A 24,794-nucleotide genomic window follows, 5' to 3' on the forward strand; every position below is an offset into this window, starting at 1 on the left:
ACGAAATTTACAAAATGCATTATACTGTGCTGTCTGTGATAATGTTATTTATTCTGCTACCAGTTTCGGTCTTAAACCATCGACAACGCAGAAAAATTATCGCAGATTTTTCACATGTCATAAATGCTTTGACATACATTATTACTGAAAACCGTAATTTCCAATAAAAATGAAAATTTGTATGAAGATTACAATGCGATGGCCCTTTTGTCAATGGATAATATTTGATAACCTGGCTGATAACGTCCCAATGAGGCTGTTAGCGGACGACACAGTTGTGTTTAGGAACGTGACATCATGAGATACCTGTTACAAAATGCAGAAAATCTTAAACAAGAGCAGCTCCTGGCAGATGACTATGAACACAAACAAAAACAATGTGCCATAATGTTTGCAAACAGACGAAAATATCCGATATCGACGATAAAATCTTCTGAGTCGTTATGCCGCGTCGTATTTTCAAAATACTTCAGCGTTCGACGTTTCGATCCCTCTAATTGAAGCTTCGTAAGGATTCGAATGGTTCTCTGAACGGTTGAACACTTGCTCCAGTCACATCAAATGAACAGTTGTTTAAGGGGAGAAAACATGGCGCGTTAGAGAGTGTAAACAGTGGAAGCAGGTTCCAAGCAACGTTTATCCGGTGGCTTGTCCTTCAGCGGTCCGTGTGGTCTGTGAAGAGAGCTCCTGTTACCGCTGAATACCACGAAAAATAACAGTGGAGGTCGACCACTACTAACAGCGGCCAGTCGTAAACGATACGTTCTTGTGCGCGACTTCTCGACAGGGCAAGCGTAACCCAAACCGACTGTGCGCACACGTTGTGCTTGACCTGCAAACCTAAAGCGATTCCCAGACGTCTTCGCAGAGCCGGTATGTATGTCTGGAGATGACTGGTTCTGATGTTACACGTCGCTCTGTGTGGCAACGTACACGGTGGGCTAAAGCTATCGTGAATCGATCTTGCGGAATCCTCTTCACAGACAATTTGAATGGGAAGTGATGGTGAGTGAGAGAAAGAATACGTGCGCACCATTGTTAAATCATCAGAATGAAGACGCAGAAACGATTGCATGTGATTACTCTACTCTTGTCTAGTGATTACAAATGACTTGCTCAATACCACAGCCCACGTTTTCACCAACACTGAATACATGCAGGTGTCGCACCTAACTTTAACGTCTGAAACAATTATGTAACGCGTAAATGTTTAAGTCATGATCCCAATCTACATCTGCCTAATAGTTTGTTCGGTAGTCAGTTATTTGAGTCCTGGATCTTTAATAACAGAATCTTTCTGTCTCTTCCGCGTTTTTCACGTACACCATCGTCTCTTGTGATTTTTGAAGACAACTAGCCGTATGTCACAGTAAAAGTCTGGAGAACCTCAACTATCGTTGCCCTTTCTTCACCCTCATATTCTTCACCATTAGTAGTGTTTTTTCCATAGCAAATAATGAACTACAGTTTCCAACTGTATTTCACCCTCTTTAACATATTTAAATCAACTCGTCAACATCTTCATATATCCTACATCTTCAGTCTACGACGCAGTTATACAAGCTGATCAACTAACTCTGGAATGGACGAGAACTACGTTCAACTTAAATTAATCCATATTACATGGAATTTGTTGAGGTCATCGACTGTATTATACATTTACGAACTTTTTCTGTTTCACTGAAAATAAATCTTACCACACTTCAAATTAAGTATATGTAACGGTAAAGCACCTCATGATGGCATCATGTTGCCGAAACGCATGGTACTAATAAATATGAGTAAAAGATGATTGAAGCAGAAAAATTGTATCATAAAAACAATTATGTCAATTTTGACGCGACATGAAAAATGTTTCTAAGGTTAGTTTCAAAAGTCCTATCTGCTTAAGCAGCCCAAAATTCTTCACATACTAGATAAATAAAAAATTAAATAAAAAAACTGTGGTCACTAGAAATTTTTAAAAATGGAACTATGGTACTTTTTGCTCCAGAGTACCAGATCTGCATGAGACAAGTTCACTGATATCTCTTTTGTAGATCTAACAGGAAATTACGGAATAAAACTAAATCTGATATGAGAATTTCTGTGCTGTTGTTGCGATTGTTTGAACGATGCATCGCCCGCAAGCTTCTGCCACTCTCTATGGAAACTAGCGCCGTAGAGGCAAGCGATATGTCATGTATTGTTCACGCTACTTTCGACAGAGTGTCAGTGTGTGGTGGAATACTGTGTATACAGCGCAGAAGGGCTCTTGCCTTTGGAGCAACTATACTGGAATCACTTCTGGGTATTCTTTCTGTATCTTTCACTCTGACCACTTATACAAATTCTTGAACACAGTAAACAAAATAACATCTTTTAGTTGACAGTGGGCGTTGCATGAAACACCCTATAAAAAAAAAAATTGGGTCAAATGGCTCTGAGCACTATGGGACTTAATGTCTAAGGTCATCAGTCATCTAGAACTTAGAACTACTTGAACCTAACTAAACTAAGGACATCACACACTATGAAACGTCCCCTTAGAAAAATTAATGAATTACTGTGCTGATAAATCTCTTACATTAGTTGATTTTCAAACAGCTGAGCAAAACTGAACGTACTCCGACATTTCGCTCTTTACCTATTCTGATCAACACTAAACTGACACACAATATTTTTTAGCGCAACGCAATCTGACTTTCAGTAATCCCTACAAAAGAATGGCCCTGACTAACATTAAACTATACGTTTCACAAATCACTTACCTCACAAAAATCTTCGTTACTCGAAGCAAGCGCCACTACTGCCAGCTAAATAAAAGATTCAAACTACTGAAGGCACTAATTACGGATAGGCATAGTTAGCAAATGAAAGATTTTGATAGAGAACAAACAATGTAATTACCTTAATAGTATATATATATATATATATATATATATATATATATATATATATACACTCCTGGAAATTGAAATAAGAACACCATGAATTCATTGTCCCAGGAAGGGGAAACTTTATTGACACATTCCTGGGGTCAGATACATCACATGATCACACTGACAGAACCACAGGCACATAGACACAGGCAACAGAGCGTGCACAATGTCGGCACTAGTACAGTGTATATCCACCTTTTGCAGCAATGTAGGCTGCTATTCTCCCATGGAGACGATCGTAGAGATGCTGGATGTAGTCCTGTGGAACGGCTTGCCATGCCATTTCCACCTGGCACCTCAGTTGGACCAATGTTCGTGCTGGACGTGCAGACCGCGTGAGTCGACGCTTCATCCAGTCCCAAACATGCTCAATGGGGGACAGATCCGGAGATCTTGCTAGCCAGGGTAGTTGACTTACACCTTCTAGAGCACGTTGGGTGGCACGGGATACATGCGGACGTGCATTGTCCTGTTGGAACAGCAAGTTCCCTTGCCGGTCTAGGAATGGTAGAACGATGGGCTCGATGACGGTTTGGATGTACCGTGCACTATTCAGTGTCCCCTCGACGATCACCAGTGGTGTACGGCCAGTGTAGGAGATCGCTCCCCACACCATGATGCCGGGTGTTGGCCCTGTGTGCCTCGGTCGTATGCAGTCCTGATTGTGGCGCTCACCTGCACGGCGCCAAACACGCATACGACCATCATTGGCACCAAGGCAGAAGCGACTCTCATCGCTGAAGACGACACGTCTCCATTCGTCCCTCCATTCACGCCTGTCGCGACACCACTCGAGGCGGGCTGCACGATGTTGGGGCGTGAGCGGAAGACGGCCTAACGGTGTGCGGGACCGTAGCTTCATGGAGACGGTTGCGAATGGTCCTCGCCGATACCCCAGGAGCAACAGTGTCCCTAATATGCTGGGAAGTGGCGGTGCGGTCCCCTACGGCACTGCGTAGGATCCTACGGTCTTTGCGTGCATCCGTGCGTCGCTGCGGTCCGGTCCCAGGTCGACGGGCACGTGCACCTTCCGCCGACCACTGGCGACAACATCGATGTACTGTGGAGACCTCACGCCCCACGTGTTGAGCAATTGGGCGGTACGTCCACCCGGCCTCCCGCATGCCCACTATACGCCCTCGCTCAAAGTCCGTCAACTGCACATACGGTTCACGTCCACGCTGTCGCGGCATGCTACGAGTGTTAAAGACTGCGATGGAGCTCCGTATGCCACGGCAAACTGGCTGACACTGACGGCGGCGGTGCACAAATGCTGCGCAGCTAGCGCCATTCGACGGCCAACACCGCGGTTCCTGGTGTGTCCGCTGTGCCGTGCGTGTGATCATTGCTTGTACAGCCCTCTCGCAGTGTCCGGAGCAAGTATGGTGGGTCTGACACACCGGTGTCAATGTGTTCTTTTTTCCATTTCCAGGAGTGTATATATATATATATATATATCAGTTCATGACATCCAGTCTCACAAATTTTTTGTCTCTGATGGACATACGTCCAGATCATCCGCTCTCAAAACTTCGCCATCTCTCTCCCCACATCCACCACTGCTGGCAGCTCACCTCCAACTGCGCAACGCTACGCGCTGTTAACAGCCAACAGCCCAACACTACAATAGCGAATATTACAACAATGCCACCCAGCCACAGACTGCACACAGCACAGCCAGTGATTTTCATACAGAACGCTACGTGGCGTTACCAATATAAAAACCTGAACAGCCTACTTACAACACATCCATGCCCGAGGCAGGATTCGATCCTGCGACCGTAGCGGTCGCGCGGTTCCAAACTGAAGCGCCTAGAACCGCTCGGCCACACCGGCCGGCTCCAATGAACAGTCTATGTTTGTCCTGATTACATTAAAGCATCACAAAGCAGAACAAAACCTAGAAACATCAGAGGAAAGGCAACCCCACGAGGCTGTTGTATACTGAGTAATGTCTCGGTAAATCTAGTCTTGTCTGCTTATATACTCGGTAAGTCAAGCTAAAAAGGTTTTTCTCCATTTATTTACGTTTTGAGAGTGGAAAAAATGACTACTGGTGCCTCTCTTTACCCGTTAGTCCTGTCGTAGCGAGGAGGCTGATTGGATAAGACACCGAATTCTCATTCGGGTGAACCGCGGTTCCTATCCATGTCTGGACACACGGATTTAGATTTTCCTTTTTTTTTTTCTTAAATTGCTGAATACTGGGATGGTCTAGTGTGAGTACCCTATCAATAAAACACACACTGTTTTCTTTTCATATGAAAGATCTGCATATTTTCCACCTCCCCCCCCCCCCCCCTCCAATGTTACTTCCAGCTATTAACTCCAGCCCTGCTTTATTAATTACGTCATTGACGGTAAGTGTTATTTTATTTTAATGAAGTCAAGTACTTTACAGCACTCCACATACATTATTCCAGCTTCTGGATGATATCTTTTCGATATTCGATAACTGCATAATTTTACTGCACCCGTTAAACATTCCTGTTCAACATCCCCGTCAGTGTAGAACCTACGATGGTAATTTATCAAGTTATCTTCCATTAGGATCGTGGCAATCAGTCGTTCTTTTCTTTCAGGTTTTATTAAAGCAAAGCTAGATTTTGGCTAGTGCCTAGCCATTATCAGTCAGGACACAGTAAATAAAAAGTTACATCTCGTGGCATAACCTATATCGCTTATACATTAGGTTACATACCATTATTTCATAGTTTCATTATATGTCCTTGTGCGTCAGTCCCCTGTTGTTCGGGCTTTTATCAAAGTTCAATCAAGACTACTTTATAATGAAGGCAGGCTTTGTGGAGAACACACAGGTTGGCTTTATGACCGTCTTTATATGAACTGCATAATATGTACCACTCAAAGAAACGAAATTATTGCCTCTACTAAAAAACTTCAAATTTGAATAGGGATAACACAAAATAAAATGCAAGTAAATTATTTACATTGCTGATAGACATACTGCCACATTTATTAGTGAACGTAGTAGACGTGAAAATTCCACCTTCACTGCTTCTGAGCCACTTGTTTTGTTATTCTTTCAACGACATAGTTAACGTCAAATAATGGCTCTGAGCACTATGTGACTTAACAGCTCAGGTCATCAGTCGCCTAGAACTTAGAACTAATTAAACCTAACTAACCTAAGGACAGCACACACGTCCATGCCCGATGCAGGATTCGAACCTGGCCGTAGCGGTCGCTCGGCTCCAGACTGTAGCGCCTAGAACCACACGGCCACTCCGGCCGGCAGTTACGTCAGATTGGTGAATTTTTTAAAAAATGTTTACAAAACATAAGGAGGTCCATGCTGTATGCTGTGACTATTAGAATTGATTTGAATATTTGGTATCATTTTTTTCTGTATTTAATCATCGTGACTAGGTATGTGGTTCCTGTTGTTTACTGAACAGTTCATAGATGTTGCCAAATGACAACAAGGAGCGTAGTTGGCGTGACTTGTGGTACCGTTACGAAAGTAGAGAGTGCTAATCTCTGTGCCACTTCAAAACAGATTTTAATTTGAAGTACAATACAACCAGTATACTGAACTGTAATGTAACATGGAAAAAGTTTTGTACGTTGGATGTTATAACCATCATACTCGTACAGTATTATGTTAATGGCTGCTGCATATTCGCAAGATGGCAGGAGAGATGGAGGAACCTGCCCTCCTCACATTTAAGCAGCAACCTCACGCTGGGGGTCAGAATCGGCAAATTGTGCTCTGTTGTTAATAAATGCGCAGCCATACTCGATTTCTCTGTGGCATATTTTCAGCACAACGGGACGTGCATCCCGTACTTAATTTCCAGCCTTTTTCCCGTTTGGCCAACATAACAGGCCCCACGGTCCAGGCAATACATTTTATAAATACCATAAGCATGAAATAGGTTATTTGTATCTACAGTATGTTGCAAAATACATCCTAAGATGATACTTCCTCAGATCAAACCTGTGTGCCGGACCGAGACTCGAACTCGGGACCTATGCCTTTGTGCAAGTGTGTAGTGTGTGTGTGTGTGTGTGTGTGTGTGTGTATTTAGTTGCATAGACGGACCGTGGCCTCACGAAGATGAGGAGGTAGAGAAAGACCGGAACAAAAAAAAAGTATCACATTTATGACCTGACGCTTTCTATTGTTCTATTTATTAGACAGCAACGGAACAAATCAGTATAATATTTCAATGTGTTTTCAAGGCACACTATTTCATTTAAGCTTGTTGTACCCCTCATGCTGGTACAAAGCAACTGCTTTTCACACAACAACGCTTTCTTTGCGTCACTCAGCAGGGCACAAACTGCCCTAAAGGTGGTCCCCCGGGAAGTTCCATTATGTTGTTTTGCTTTGTGTTGCTGCCCACAATGAGTTTCGGCGGAGAGGATGTCTCGGAAACGAACCAAGTAAACGAGAATTTACGCACGCATAAATCATTTCGTAAAAACGGGGTCGCGCAGCGCCGAAAATAAAGCTCAGTAGAATGGACGCTACAACGTTTTGCGGATAGTCTTTTCTTCGCCGTATGCGACGAAAACGAGCTTTCTCTCTCTCTCTCTCTCTCTCTCTCTCTCTCTCTCTCTCACACACACACACACACACACACTACACACTACACACTTGCACAAAAACGATCAACGAGAAAATGAAGTGTTGGGATGTAACATAGGTATTAGCAAACACCAAAAATCGGTCATTCCGTTGTATTGAGGATAAAGAGAGAGAATTCCAGGGCGACGTGTATACGTGATATCCTAAAAGATCGCCGCTGGAGATGCTTTATAAGTGAGCGAAACACATATTATACAGTTGCATTGATGGACCGCATTTTCAAGAAGATGATGCTAATAATAAGAGTAATGTCCGTTTTGTTCAGAATATTACTTATCCTCGGTCACGTGGTAACGTGACAGCGAGAGGTAGAGCACCAGGACCTTCCATCTGACTTTTCCCCCGTGCCTTTGTTGCACTATGGTGTCCTCTGCAGTTGACTTTTTTGCATTACTCTGCTACCGAGCAACTGTCAGTACTTTTATTTAGTCTCTAGAATTTCCAGTTCTTTCACCTTTCATACCCTGCCAGATTTTCGCTTCCTCGCACCCATTTCTTCCATTTTTATTCTTCTTAGTTATATTCTACTTTTAATGACTGCTTTTGTATGTTCCGAATCCAAGTCTGCCTACGAGTATGTTCTGTAGTTAAATATTTGTGTCCTAAATGTTTAATAATTATGGAGTCCATCTGAAATTTTCCTGTCCCTCCCGTCCTTTTCCACGCAACGACCACCCACCCACCCGCCTACGCACACACACACACACACACACACACACACACACACACACACACACACACACACTTCTATCACAAAGTTCTGGAAACCGACCTCATCTATAGTTATCCTTCGTCCATGTTCATATTATCCAAGAATTGTGTGTTTTCATTTTTTTTACTTCACAGATAAATCTTTCAACTACAATCATTTCATCCCTTTTCACATACTGAAGCAATTTCTCAATATCCTCATATATCCTGCTTACGTCGTGATCTTCAGATTACGACACAGTTATAGAGCGCGTATTACCTAATGCTGGCATCTGAAAGTAAGCCAACTCCGTTAATTTTCATGATGTGACACGAAAATGTATCATACAAAGGTTCCCAGAATGAGAATTTCACTCTGCAGCGGAGTGTGCGCTGATATGAAACTTCCTGGCAGATTAAAACTGTGTGCCCGACCGAGACTCGAACTCGGGACCTTTGCCTTTCGCGGGCAAGTAACAGGAGAGCTTCTGTAAAGTTTGGAAGATAGGAGACGAGATACTGGCAGAAGTATAGCTGTGTGGACTGGGCGTGAGTCGTGCTTCGGTAGCTCAGATGGTAGAGCACTTGCCCGCAAAAGGCAAAGGTCCCGAGTTCCAGTCTCGGTCGGGCACACAGTTTTAATCTGCCAGGAAGTTTCATACAAAGGTTGTTTGGTACCAAAAGCCCTGTTCTCTTACGCTACCGCAAATTACCTGACTGACGTATTGGTTCAAATGGCTCTGAGCACTATGGGACTTAACATCTGCGGTCATCAGTCCCCTAGAACTTAGAACTACTTAAACCTAACTAACCTAAGGACATCACACCATCCATGCCCGAGGCAGGATTCGAACCTGCGACCGCAGCGGTCACGCGGTTCCAAACTGAAGCGCCTAGAACAGCACGGCCACACCGGCCGGCGAGTGACATATTATTAAGAAATACAACGATCGCTATCATTTTTATGGGTCTCATTTTTTTGCGCTAGAATAGCAGGTCTACATGAGACAAATTCAGTGTGATAACTCTTTTGTAGATGTAACAAGAAATTACTGAGTGGTAATACGTCGAATATGAAAACTTATGTTCTGCTTTTGCGTCGGTTTGAAAGTCGCAGCGCCCAGAAAGTTAGACCACTCTGCACTTAAACGAGGGCTGCCGAGGCAAGCGGTACGTGATGTTTACATCATTCTTGACAGAAGAAACTTCCGGGCGGAGCAATTCAAACTGTCACAGCAACAACTCAAAATTTCCTATATTGCAGAAGAGCTGTTTCATTCAATTTGTCTCAAAAGGTTCTGCTATTCTGACGCAAAAAATACCATCGCCCCATTTAAATAAGCGGCGCTTGTAGTTTTAAGTCTAATCATTCGATTGATTTTCAGTTTTGCTAGCGTAAGCAGATAGTTCCTTTTTTTTAATTTAACAGTCTCTGAATCATTTCCTTGTCACTTTGTTGTTCTTTTAGTGTTATGTGGGACATCCTCTATAATGTGGTTTTTGATGTTTCCCCGGCTTAATGAGTATTCCATGAGTTTCGGGATTTTTGCCAGATGACAACGATCAGGCAGCCAGCTTCAGCTTTTTTTTATAAAACTCACCTGAAGATGGTCGCCTGATTGTCAGCCGAAATATCTTGGCAAGAAATTGATGTTCGCAATCCCAGAACGTCTTGGAATACCCTGCGTCATCTTTACAACGAAGGCTAGTGTTGTCTATATTTGCTACCATAGTAAAGATATTTTGGACCATTACTTCACCGAACACCTCAATCTGTTTCTCACCGTCCTGTTTCCAATTATGCCACGGGCTAGTGCCAGATTTATTTATTCAGACGCTATGATCCTATAATTTCCTGTGCATACTCTTATGCTTTCCGTACGCTAATCTGTTGTAATTGAGCTCCTCTGAATGCCTCTAACAATTTGCAGTTACCTCTGAACTTTTAAAGTGATAACTTCCCGATGCGATTCCTAGAATATTTCTCTAATTTGTGGTCGCCTTGATAACCTCTCTTGAGCATTAATGTAACTCGGATATCTCAATGTAGACACTTATGAAGTTTTTTCCTTGGGGAAAGTTGCTAATACGAGATAACTGGGACCACCAGTAACCCGACCTCTGCTCCCTGTTCTTTAAAGACTAATTCCCATGTCTAAAATAGCTTCAAACGTCTGATAAGTTTCAGATGAGTTAATGTTAAATATTTGACGTTAAGCATTTATGTCTGAAGACGCAAAACCTTATTTCTGTTGGTTTTATTAGGTTCTGGTTCTCCCAAAGAGGTTTGAGATTATGTTGAAAATTTGTTGGAAGGCCCTGAGTGCTCTCTTTGTAAAACACTGAATGAGGATCGCCTGGGTAATTTGCGATCCTTTTTAAGGAAAAAGGTGTATTTCACACATTTCAATGCTTATGATGTGGTGTGAACTATGTCTCGTTTTGCAGATACTGTCAGTGGTACAGTATATGCGGATACTGCATGCAAAATCTGTTGTAGATATAGTTAATAGTAAATAAGTAATAAATTAAAACGTAATGCATATGCTCAAGTTTTACTACATGAACAGCGAAAATGTCTAAACGATAGCCGGCCGCGGTGGCCGAGCGGTTGTTCTTTTTTTTTAATTCCACAAAAACAGTAACAAAAATGGCAATGAAATGACATAAATAAGGTGCGCTTCTGTCCGGAACCGCGCTGCTGCTACGGTCGCAGATTCGAATCCTGCTTCGGGCATGGATATGTGTGATGTCCTTAGGTTAGTTAGGTATAAGTAGTTCTAAGTCTAGGGGACTGATGACCTCAGATGTTAAGTCCCACAGTGCTTAGATCCATTTTTTGTCCAAACAATAAGCTTTCCTTCTTTCTTCATTTTCTGGCGGGTTTCAGCGAGAAAATGTTTCGGAAAAGTTTAAAGTTATGTGTACAGTTTTTTTGCAAACCGCGAAGTTCTCTCATTCTCAAATACAGGATAAACAAAGTGTGGGTAATTTGCGCACCTTAAGTGACTGCCTGAAGGCATGTAGAGATTCTAACTTCCATATTTATCTTCTTGTGTTTAACCTTTAGCGCAAGGTTATATCTCTTGAATAGATTACTACTGCATTATAAATTTTTAAATTCGGTCAATAATTATATAAAATAAAGCTTTTTTATTCCTAGAAGCCATTAGACAGACAACATGTGAAAGGAACTGTATGACCATTTTAGGTATTTAGTAATATATTCTGTGTATACCCTTTTTGTTTTTGATGTACTTGTCCGCCTTGACTCCCGTATCCCCATGTACAGACGTAGATAAGATAGTCACAGACAAAAACTACTTGAGAATGGTTACTGGGCTACTCAAACTTTTTTAAGTAACACCAAGCGAAGTAACGTAGTGGTGAGACAATGGGTTCATATTCGGGAAGATGCCTATTCAAACCTCTGTATGGTTATAGACATTTAGGTTTCTCGTGATTCCCCTAAATCGCTTAATGCAAATGCAAAGATGATTTCTGTGAAGCGGCGGCGCGACCGAACTATTTCTCCAATCCGAGCTCTTTCTCGGACAACAATAATCTCGCCATCGATGGGACTTGAATCCTAATCGACATGTAACCCAGTAATAAAGAAAATTTTGCGTTCGATATTTTTCTTTTTCCTCTCCATCATTATTACTCATTTATCTTAAAAGAATATCGTTAATTTAAATGAAAGAAAGAAATGTATTCGCAGTTGCGAATGCTATTAGACTTCAGCTGCACAACTGATTAACAACAATGAAAATTTATGTCGGACCAGGATTGTATGTTATTTGAATTGCAGCAGCAGTCTGTATACTTTTAACTTTCGCGTTAGTATCGATAGTACCCTTTTTGTTTTTGATGTACTTGTCTACTTCTAACGATGTCTTCTTTTCAGCAGCAATATTGGTGCCTACTGGAAAGAGGCCAAATATATCCATAAAATAACGAAAATATTAAATATATAGTTGCTAAGAGCGTCTCTGTGTTATAACTGAATTCTGCTTTCCCTTACAGGAACCAAAGCGTCGCTGGCATTCATATTTGACAGCTCCCTCCTTCGTACTCTGCCAGATAAATAAATTATGTTCCTCATAATTAAAAAAATTTTAGTTGTTTCACATAATGCTCAGCAAGAATAGTGTATCTAAGAGCTTAAATAAACTTCGCTCTTGCCGCCAAGAGAGCCTTAGCGCGTGACAGTAGTTGCCATCTGTTGGCGTTTGGTGGAACTACGAGCAACTGAATCTCATTTGTCAGTCGATGTTACGTATCGACCTCTCGGAAGAACACTCGTCAGCAGAATAATAAACGATTACTAACACATTCCGAACGAAGTCATTCATGTTGACTCGAGTGAATACTGATGTATGATTACAGAGCAAATTAGCCGTTGGTTTTCTGAAAGCGAATGTAACTTCTAACAAGAATGTGTGGAACAAGCAACGTTGTAACTCACGCGGGGATATTTTTAATAAGGAACCAGAAATCACTCTACTTGAAAATCTCTTCTCGTTCGGTTTTCGGAGATTAACAAATATTTATAAAGATGTTTCGAAGGAATTTCATGATTTCTTCTCCGGGTTTTCTGTATGTAAATTGTTAAGAGAGCGATGTTGCTTTACTAGTGAACATTCGATAGATACGTGAAATCGCTTCGGATAAAACGCGCTTAAATGCTTTCTAAACGTGCGTGGAAACTCAGTGGTAAAAGTGGTTCTAATACTTGTGACTTGTTCATCAATTTTGCAGAGTAAGGGTCCTGTCAGAAATCCAGCTTGATAGCAGCCTTTTAAAATGTGTGACCTCTCAAGAATTAACAACGAATACGAATTTTTGTGGCAGTTTGTTGTTCGAGTATTGTACCTTTAAGGCGAAGTACCCAATTTTCAGATAGGTTTACAAAAATGGTTCAAATGGCTCTGAGCACTATGGGACTTAACATCTATGGTCATCAGTCCCCTAGAACTTAGAACTACTTAAACGTAACTAACCTAAGGACATCACACACATCCATGCCGGAGGCAGGATTTGAACCTGCGACCGTAGCGGTCACGCGGTTCCAGACTGAAGCGCCTAGACCCGCACGGCCACATCGGCCGGCTGATAGGTTTACAGTTTCGAATATTGTAAGAAAAGGGTATTTGTGTGTGTATGGCAGCTACTGTTCTGTTTTGCAGCTGTGAGTTTTTCCACGTACTTCTTTGCGCTCCCATGTTGCAATGAAGGCAAGGATCATACTAAAATATTCTTCCGTTTGAGCGCGTAAAATGTGATAAATTTTGCAATTATAATTGCGTCACCCCCTTTCGCGTGTCTGACGCAAGTTATATGACGCTGTTTGTGAAACACAGGAAATACCTAACCCGAATATTCGAATTTTGAAAGCGGTATCTAATGGCATTACCCACGTTTTCCAGATGCGTTGCGGTGTTCGGAAGTTATGGTGTGTTGGAAATAAATAAATGAGGCTTCTGAAGGAGGTTCGAATTTATAATGTCCCTCCACACTAGAAAATCTTGCGAAACTCCAATATATAGCACTTGAGGAACAGTAATTCGAAGATACGGAGACCGTGAGCTGTAGGTGAAAAGCTGGAAGGAGAACGTATGAAATGCTATACAAAAATGGACGAGAGATTTTTGTTTTGTTTACGATAGTCAGAAGGAAATGACAAGTATTTTGGACAGGTCAGGAAAACTGCTGGTGAATCCTGTGGATGCCTTGGGCAGATGGAGGGAATATTTTGAAGAGTTGCTCAATGTAGGTGAAAATGCGATCAGTAATGTTTCAGATTTCGAGGTAGAATGGGATAGGAATGATGATGGAAACAGGATCACATTTGAGGAAGTGGAAAAAATGGTCAATAGATTGCAGTGCAATAAAGCGGCTGGGGTGGATGAAATTAAGTCGGAACTCATCAAATACAGTGGAATGTCAGGTCTTAAATGGCTACACAGGATAATTGAAATGGCCTGGGAGTCGGGACAGGTTCCATCAGACTGGACAAAAGCAGTAATCACACCAATCTTTAAACATGGAAACAGAAAATATTGTAACAACTTCAGAGGTATCTCTTTAATCAGCGTTGTGGATAAAATCTTCTCAGGTATTGTTGAAAGGAAAGTGCGAGTATTAGTTGAGGACCAATTGGATGAAAATCAGTGTGGGTGTAGGCCTCTTAGAGGTTGTCAGGACCAGATCTTTAGCTTACAGCAAATAATGGAGAAGTGTTATGAGTGGAACAGGGAATTGTATCTATGCTTTATAGATCTAGAAAAGGCATATGACCGGGTTCCTAGGAGGAAGTTATTGTCTGTTCTACAAGATTATGGAATAGGAGGCAAACTTTTGCAAGCAATTAAAGGTCTTTACATGGATAGTCAGGCAGCAGTTAGAGTTGACGGTAAATTGAGTTCATGGTTCAGAGTAGTTTCAGGGGTAAGACAAGGCTGCAACCTGTCTCCACTGTTGTTCATATTATTTATGGATCATATGTTGAAAACAATAGACTGGCTGGGTGAGATTAAGATATGTGAACACAAAATAAGCAGTCTTGCATATGCGGATGACTTAGTTGTGATGGCAGATTCGATTGAAAGTTTGCAAAGTAATATTTCAGAGCTAGATCAGAAATGTAAGGACTATGGTATGAAGATTAGCATCTCCAAAACGAAAGTAATGTCAGTGGGAAAGAAATATAAACGGATTGAGTGCCAAATAGGAGGATCAAAGTTAGAACAGGTGGACGGTTTCAAGTACTTAGGATGCATATTCTCACAAGATGGCAACATAGTGAAAGAACTGGAAGCGAGGTGTAGCAAAGCTAATGCAGTGAGTACTCAGCTACGATCTACTCTCTTCTGCAAGAAGGAAGTCAGTACCAAGACTAAGTTATGTGTGCACCGTTCAATCTTTCGACCAACTTTGTTGTATGGGAGCGAAAGCTGGGTGGATTCAGGTTACCTTATCAACAAGGTTGAGGTTACGGATATGAAAGTAGCTAGGATGATTGCAGGTACTAGTAGATGGGAACAATGGCAGGAGGGTGTCCACAATGAGGAAATCAAAGAAAAACTGGGAATGAACTCTATAGATGTAGCAGTCAGGGCGAACAGGCTTAGATGGTGGGGTCATGTTACACGCATGGGAGAAGCAAGGTTACCCAAGAGACTCATGGATTCAGCAGTAGAGGGTAGGAGGAGTCGGGGCAGACCGAGGAGAAGGTACCTGGATTCGGTTAAGAATGATTTTGAAGTAATAGGTTTAACATCAGCAGAGGCACCAATGTTAGCACTGAATAGGAGATCATGGAGGAACTGTATAAGGGGGGCTATGCTCCAGACTGAACGCTGAAAGGCATAATCAGTCTTAAATGATGATGATGATGATGATGATGATGATGATACGATAGTCAGATCAGATCGCTTATTAATTAGTAGTCCCCACCGTATGTTAACTGTAACAAAAAATCTTAAAGTTGAAAACCGAATGTCGGAAGCCGATTTTTGCTTACGGCTTTACGTACTACGTTCTGAATTTATTTTGCTAGCCCAATCAATCAATTTTTCTGGTTGTCAGTTTCTTTTATAGAAACTGCCTTGGAAATAGTCAGTTTTGGTTTCCCATTTGACCAGCACGTTGATTGATTCCTTCGGTTGATGTTGGAGGAGGATAACGTTTTGCTTAATTTAGTATTTATTACTCTCTTGTACTACACAAATCGTCAGTCCGTCCAGCTCAGTCGATATTTTTAAAGGCAGTTAGGACCCTGACAAACCAAGCACGTTTCAAAAAGGGTAGAGCGTTTACGTGAGTGAGGGCGTATCGATTGTGCAGAAGAAACTCGACAGCTAAACTGCATTTCAAGAATCGATGTTAAAGTTATTACATTATTAACAAGAAGTGACACTGGGAAATCGGCTCACGGAAATGTCATTCTTGTTTACGAGAGGCTCCCAAAACTGGATTTCGTTATCCAATTTCGCAATACCGCTTCTGGTTGGTTATAATACCGTACTAGAGCGCCAGGTGTGAAGCAGTGGCTAAGGCAACAGACTAGAAGTCTGCCCGGTACTACGTTCGATTCTCGACGTATCCGAAGGTTTGGCGCTTTACCACATCTTTGACAAGTTTCTAATGTGTATCAACTATGAACCAAGAAAAAATTACACATGCCATAGCCTAACGGTTCTTCTAATACGGAAGCATGAAAATGGTGTGGGAAATATTTGCAGTAAGCGTTCTTGCAATGATGAAAACATCAATATCCTCAAAGAGTTTCAAAGACATTATTGTAGCAAATACACTCCTGGAAATTGAAATAAGAACACGGTGAATTCATTGTCCCAGGAAGGGGAAACTTTATTGACACATTCCTGGGGTCAGATACATCACATGATCACACTGACAGAACCACAGGCACATAGACACAGGCAACAGAGCATGCACAATGTCGGCACTAGTACAGTGTATATCCACCTTTCGCAGCAATGCAGGCTGCTATTCTCCCATGGAGACGATCGTAGAGATGCTGGATGTAGTCCTGTGGCACGGCTTGCCTTGCCATTTCCACCTGGCGCCTCAGTTGGACCAGCGTTCGTGCCGGACGTGCAGACCGCGTGAGACGACGCTTCATTCAGTCCCAAACATGCTCAATGGGGGACAGATCCGGAGATCTCGCTGGCCAGGGTAGTTGACTTACACCTTCTAGAGCACGTTGGGTGGCACGGGATACATGCGGACGTGCATTGTCCTGTCGGAACAGCAAGTTCCCTTGCCGGTCTAGGAGTGGTAGAACGATGCGTTCGATGACGGTTTGGATGTACCGTGCACTATTCAGTGTCCCCTCGACGATCACCAGTGGTGTACGGCCATTGTAGGAGATCGCTCCCCACACCATGATGCCGGGTGTTGGCCCTGTGTGCCTCGGTCGTATGCAGTCCTGATTGTGGCGCTCACCTGCACGGCGCCAAACACGCATACGACCATCATTGGCACCAAGGCAGAAGCGACTCTCGTCGCTGAAGACGACACGTCTCCATTCGTCCCTCCATTCACGCCTGTCGCGACACCACTGGAGGCGGGCTGCACGATGTTGGGGCGTGAGCGGAAGACGGCCTAACGGTGTGCGGGACCATAGCCCAGCTTCATGGAGACGGTTGCGAATGGTCCTCGCCGATACCCCAGGAGCAACAGTGTCCCTAATTTGCTGGGAAGTGGCGGTGCGGTCCCCTACGGCACTGCGTAGGATCCTACGGTCTTGGCGTGCATCCGTGCGTCGCTGCGGTCCGGTCCCAGGTCGACGGGCACGTGCACCTTCCGCCGACCACTGGCGACAACATCGATGTACTGTGGAGACCTCACGCCCCACGTGTTGAGCAATTCGGCGGTACGTCCATCCGGCCTCCCGCATGCCCACTATACGCCCTCGCTCAAAGTCCGTCAACTGCACATACGGTTCACGTCCACGCTGTCGCGGCACGCTACCAGTGTTGAAGACTGCGATGGAGCTCCGTATGCCACGGCAAACTGGCTGACACTGACGGCGGCGGTGCACAAATGCTGCGCAGCTAGCGCCATTCGACGGCCAACACCGCGGTTCCTGGTGTGTCCGCTGTGCCGTGCGTGTGATCATTGCTTGTACAGCCCTCTCGCAGTGTCCGGAGCAAGTATGGTGGGTCTGACACACCGGTGTCAATGTGTTCTTTTTTCCATTTCCAGGAGTGTATATTGATTGAGATATACTTTTCGTAATATGCAAGGGGCTGCTCAAGAGCTGATACAGAAAGTAACTGAAATATAGGAAAATTTTTAATTTCTTGGGACAGATGTGTCTAAAACTCAATTTGGAGTTTCACTATGTCATTTTTACGTGTTTTAGTAACGGGTTAAGAATTATAGTGAGGTATGTAGCTGAGTGTGAAAGTGGCAGTTACTTGCTACAGTTTAATGATATTATTCGTTTTGTATTGCATTAGGCTTCGTGAGTAGTTTTCCACCAAAATGGTGTATTGATAAGGCTCTGGCTCTCCCAACAAAAAGGGGCATCCAGAATAAATTTTCACTCCACAGCGGAGTGTTCGCTGATAGCTTCGTGGTAGATTAAAATTGTGTGCCGACCAGAAAATCGAACCCAGAACCTTTACCTTTCGCGGGAAAGTGCTGTGCCAATTGAGCTACCCGAAAAGGACTCACGACCCGTCCTCGCAGCTTTACTTCCACCAGTACCTAGTCTCCTACCTTCCAAACTTCTGGATAAAGTCCTCCAGGTTGTGACTAAGTCATGTCTCCGCAGTATCGTTTCTTCCAGAAGTGCTAGTCCCTAAAGTTTCGCAGGAGAACTTTGCTAAGTTTGGAAGCTAGGAGATAAGGTACTGGAGGAAGTAAAGTTCTGAGGTCGGGTGTGATTCGTATTCGGGTAACTCAGTTAGTGGAGCACTTGCCCGTGAAAGGCAAAAGTTCTGGGTTCGAGTCGCGGTCCGGCACACAGTTTTAGACTGTCAGGAAGTTTCAAGAAATGGTATGTCTTACTAGTTTATATTTGAATGTACCTGACCATAGAATTTACGATGACTGAAACGCAGGCAACTTACTCCATTTTGTGTCTGACGTCGGCACTGTACACAGCCAGGTGTATTTAACACTTTCAGCGCAAAGCCGATTTTGTAGGGTAGTCCTGCGTGCCGGCGAATGGAGAGTTGCGCTAGTGTGAACAGGCGTGGAATGGTGCGGTGCGCCTGGCGGGGCGGCAACCCATTCAACGGCCATGTAGGACTTGCCACCTACCACACAGGCGTTATTGTGGAACAGATCGGTAAGTAAATAAAATCTAAATACACCACTAGACGGTTCTTGAGACGTAATAAGAACGGGTGAGGTATGGTAACAATTTCCAAGGATCGACCAGTTAGAGGAAACCAAAGTTGTGTAATGAGAGAATAGTTTCACAGCGGTTATTTTCAGAAAGCTTTGTTGCCCATAGCAACAAAATCGTCGCGAGGAGAAGACAGTGATTCATCGAGTGCGTTATCTGTATCACATAAACGTCGCCTTGTAATGCGATTCATATCGTCCGAAAGTGAGAATTCGCCTGATGGTTCAGTAGGTGATCCAAGGACGTGGTTTGATCCGCGAGACAACCAACCGAAGATTGCGCATTTTACGAATGCCCATGGTACCAAACTGAGTTACAAAATGTGCAAAAGTCTAAGAAAGTCGAAGATTTGTATGGAATTTTTAGCACAGATTAAATATTTGAACAGATAAGTGAACAAACAAATATTTATGTTATGTAAACGGCAACGATTTGTAAACGTTTGATTCAATGGCTGCTAAGAAACTATAGCCTTATATTTATATTGATCCCAGGATTTATTCAAACATTCCTGCGATGAAGAGATCGTTTAAAAAGTTTGTTGAGAATGCTGCAATACAAACAATGATGCTTCAGAACGTCTCTAAGGAGTTCAATTAATCGTCGATGAACTGAACAAACTTTCTTAAAAAAATATTGTGAGCCTACCGAAATACTACGCATCGACGAGTCTAACACCTTTCCGAGGATGCATTATATTCAGACAGTTTTGAAGAGAGACGTATGACATCAATACAATATGTTTCAACTCTGTTGCGACGATGGATACTACTACAGTTTTCGAATTTACGCTAGCAAAGTACTTGATAAAGAAAACACCACATCAATAAACAGTGCGATGAATTTGTCTCAAGATGTGTTCAACAGAGGCCATACCATGTACCGTTAATTGGTATACCACTGTAGGTTTGAAAAGCAAATTCATAACAAAGAATACGTATTTGTTTGGTACCCGTCGACTAAATCACAAAGACATTTCTCACGAAAACTGTAACGGCCAAATTGAAACGCGGGGAAGTGATTGTAAAAGAAAACAGTCAAGCGTTTAGGGTCCTAAAATGGAAAGACAAAGGAGGAACGGTTTGGTTCTTTCTACCGAATATTCGAGTGAAATTGAAAACGTGACAAACAAAGGAGTGATCCATCGAAAACCAAAACTTGTTACTGAATATAATAAGGAAAAAACTGCCACTGATCGTTCTGATCTGGTGAGTGTATATAGCAGCCAGTGTGAAAGACCTCAAAATGGTTTCTGAAGTTAGCATCCGATTTTTGTTTGAAAACAGGTGTTGTGAATGCATTATATGTGTTCCAAGATATTAAGTTAGCGAAAATATTAATCACAAAACAATTGGCAGAAGCGCTCACACGGCATTCACACGAAGGAACTCACAATTAACAGAAGAAGTGGCAACCTTTAGTAATACGTGCAAACCTGAATCGCACGTTTGTATCTAATGATTTAATAGATCTCATTAAAATTACATTTGCTTTTTGCTTGATATCGCCGTTCCCATGCATTGATGTTGTCCTAACGAAGAGTGCAGTGCCAGTCCCCACAGAGTGACTTCTGTCAAACGAAAAAGTACACTGTCGGTCCTCTCGGACTGAGTTCATCCAGATGAAAAGCGCACTCACAGTCCCCACAGACTGACTTTGTCCAAACGAAAAGTACACTCTCAGTCCCATGGGACTGATGGTGCACTTAACCTGCCAACGTGTGGCCGTTGCCTATTAAATATAAGTTAATATGTGATAACTTGAATCTGAGATTTTATTTTATTTTATGCTGGTGTAACACATTCTAATTTCTCCCTGTTTTGAAGATGCTCTCGTCTGACGACATTAAAAATAACGTATAGTTGTGTGCGAATTTATTAATAAAACTAGTCAGTGATGAAGACATTCATTATTGCTATTATAATATTGTTATAGTTATTATTATTTTTCTTTAAGTTCAGTATTCTTGGGATAGAACCCCACATCTCCTTTTTCATTTTTTTTTTCAAAACCCGTGTCATTTTGTCATTAACTCTTCTACACCCATATTTTAAATTTATGTCCAAACTGAATGAACAACAAGTTATTCAATTAACAAATGAAGTGGGTGTCGACATTTTCGTCAAGTTACAAGCAGTATTGTGACAGAAACCTCCTAGCTGATGCCGAACTGGGACACGAACCCAGAACAATGCCTTTCAGAACAATATTCTTACCGACTGAGCTATTCAGGGACGACTCACCTTCACTTTGGAAAGTAGGAGAGAGGAAGTGGTAGAACAGGTCTGTGCTCGTGCCTGAATAGCTCAGTCGGTAAGAACACTGCCTGCAAACACAAGGTTCTATAACCGACTACTCGCCTGAAAAAGTTTTAATCAGCCAGAAAGTTTTTCAAATCAGAGCACTGGAATATTGTGACTGTTTTCATATTGTAATTATCTCTTGAGTTACTCTCAGTTTCTTCAGAGCATGAAGAAAACTACTATCAAAATTGTATCTGCTAGAGGTTTGTATTCACTCCTTGAAAATCGATTTTCGGAATACATTGCCTGACAAAATAAGTGAAGCTCCCAATGGGTACTGTCCGGTGCCAATTTAACTCTGCACACGTACACACCACCGGTCTAGTCGAATAGTGCAATATCCAGATTGGTGGGGCATTCGGATGTGACAGTGGTCCGATGCTGGACTGCAAGGGAACACGACCATCGGCTGGTTGGTTTCCCGATTCTGCTTAGTAGGTCAGGAGTCCACTACCCACAGGAGGCGGCTACACGTGTAGCGGGGGCTTTATGGAAGGAACTGGGCTGTTTTTTAGGTTAGAGGGTCTCAGGGAACCACAGAAAGGTCGTCCGTCTAAAAGGGGGCAGCAAAACACAGTAATGTAGTTGTAGAAACGATCGTTATTGTAGTTGTAAATTGTCGTAGTTGTTTTGGGAAAGAACCAAAGCTCCAAGCCCTAACAGAAAGCACTGAAACTCAAATAGTTATAGGTACAGAAATCTGACTAAACCCCGACATAAGATGAGCCGAAATTTTTTCAAACTATCTAACAGTGTTCAGAAAGGATAGATTACATACAGTTGGTGATGGAGTATTTATTGCTGTCAGTAGTAGTTTGCCTTTTAGTGAAATTTAAGTACATAGTTCCTGTGAAATAGTATGGATAGAGGTTATACCTGACAATAGGACTAAACTATTAATTGGATGGTTTTACCGATCCCCCCTCCCCCGACTCATAAGATATAGTTGCTGAATAGTTCAAACAAAACCTGAGTCTCATTTCAAATAGGTACCCCACTCATACAATTATAGTCGGTGGTGACTTCAATCTACCCTTGACAAGCTGGAAAAATTATATTTTTACAGACGGCGGCAGGCATAAAACGTCATCCGAAATTGTGCTGAATGCTTTCTCAGAAAATTATTTTGAACAATTAGTTCATGAGCCCACTCGAAGGGTAAATGGTTGCGAAAGTATACTTGACCTCTCAGTAACAAATAATCCTGGACAAACAGTGAGTATCGTGACGAATGCAGGGATTAGTGACCACAAGGCAGTTGCTACTAGGCTGAATATCGTAACACCTACAACCATCAAAAAGAAACGCTAAGTATCTCTATTTAAAAAATGCTGACAAAAATGCTCTTAATGCCTTTTTAAGAGAGAGTTTTCACTCCTTCCGATCCGATCATGTAAGTGTAGAAAAGTTGTGGAATGATTTCAAAGAGATAGTATCGACAGCAATTGAGATATACCACATAAATTAATAAGTGATGGTACTGTCCCGCCCACGGTACACAAAACGGATCAGATCGCTGTTGGAGAAGCAGCAAAAAAAGCATGTCAAATTTAAAAGAACGCAAAATCCCCAAGATTGGCAAAGTTATGCAGAAGTTCGAAATATAGCGCGTACTTCAATGCGAAATGCTCTTAATAATTTCCACAACGAAATTCTGTCTCGAAATCTGGCAGAAAACCCAAAGAGATTCTGGTCATACAGAAAGCACACCAGTGGCAAGACGCAATCGATACCTTCACTGCACGATAAGAACGGTGAAGACACTGGTGACAGTGCCACTAAAGCAGAGTTACTAAATACGGTTTTCCGAAACTCCTTCACCAAAGAAGACGAAGTGAATATTCCCGAATTCCAATGAAGAACAACTGCCAAGATGAGAAACATAGAAGTAGATCTTTGGTGTAACAAAGCACTTAAATCACTTAATAAAGCCAAGGCCTCCGGTCCAGATTGTATACCAGTCAGGTTCCTCTCAGAGTATGGTGATAAAATAGCTCCATATTTAGCAGTTATATACAACCGCTCGCTCTGAGAAAGATCCGTACCTGAAGACTGGAAAACTGTTCAAGTCACATCAGTACCCAAAAAGGGAAGTAGGAGTAAACCGCTGAATTACAGGCCCATGTCACTAACGTCTATTTGCAGTAGGGTTTTGGAACATATACTGTATTCGAACATTATGAAGTACCTCGAAGAGAACGATTTATTGACACATAGTCAGCACGGATTCAAAAAACATCGTTCTTGTGAAACACAACTGGGTCTTTATACTCATGAAGTAATGAGTGCTATCAACAGGGGATGTCAAAGCGATTGCATATTTTTAGATTTCCAGAAGGCTTTCGACACTGTTCCTCACAAGCGTCTTCTAACGAAACTGCGTACCTATGGAATATCGCCTCAGTTGTGCGATTGGATTCGTGATTTCCTGTCAGAAAGGTCACAGTTCGTAGTAATAGACGGAAAGTCATCGAGTAAAGCAGAAGTAATATCTGGCGTTCCCCAAGGAAGTGTTGTAGGCCCTCTATTGTTCCTGTTCTTTATTAACGACATAGGAGACAATCTGAGTAGCCGTCTTAGATTGTTTGCAGATGATGCTGTAATTTACCGTCTTGTAAAGTCATCAGATGACCAAAACGAATTGAAAAATGAATTAGAAAAGAAATTTGTTTGGTGCGAAAAGTGGAAATTGACTCTGAATAAAGAAAATGTGACGTTATTCACATGAGTACTACAAGAAATCCGCTAAATTTCGATTAGGCGATAAGTCAAACAAATCTGAAGGCTGTAAATTCAACTAAATACTTAGGGATTACAGTTACAAATAACCTGAATTGGAACGATCACATAGATAATGTTGTGGGTAGAGCAAACCAAAGAATGCGATTCAATGGCAGAACACTTAGAAGGTGCAACAGGTCTACTAAAGAGACTGCTTACACCACGCTTGTCCGTCCTGTTCTGGAGTATTGCTGTGCGGTGTGGCATCCGCACCAGGTGGGACTGACGGATGACATCGAAAAAGTACAAAAAAGGGCAGCTCGTTTTGTATTATAGCGAAAGAGGGGACATAGTGCCACAGACATGATACGTGAATTGGAGTGGCAATTATTAAAACAAAGGCGTTTTTCGTTGCGACGGTATCTTCTCATGAAATTTTAATCACCAGATTTCTCCTCCGATTGTGAAAACATTCTGTTGGCATCCACCTACAAAGAGAGAAACGATCATGACGATAAAATAAATCAGGGCTCGCACAGAAAAATTTAAGCGCTCGTTTATCCCGCGCGCCGTTGTAGAGTGTATTGTGAATGGCAGAGTAATCATGTAGATGTAAATGACGTCAAGCATACTCTGTCAACGTTCTGGTAGAGCAGCTC

This window comes from Schistocerca cancellata, chromosome 7, assembly GCF_023864275.1.
Source record: "Schistocerca cancellata isolate TAMUIC-IGC-003103 chromosome 7, iqSchCanc2.1, whole genome shotgun sequence".
In the NCBI taxonomy this organism is placed as follows: Eukaryota; Metazoa; Arthropoda; class Insecta; order Orthoptera; family Acrididae; genus Schistocerca; species Schistocerca cancellata.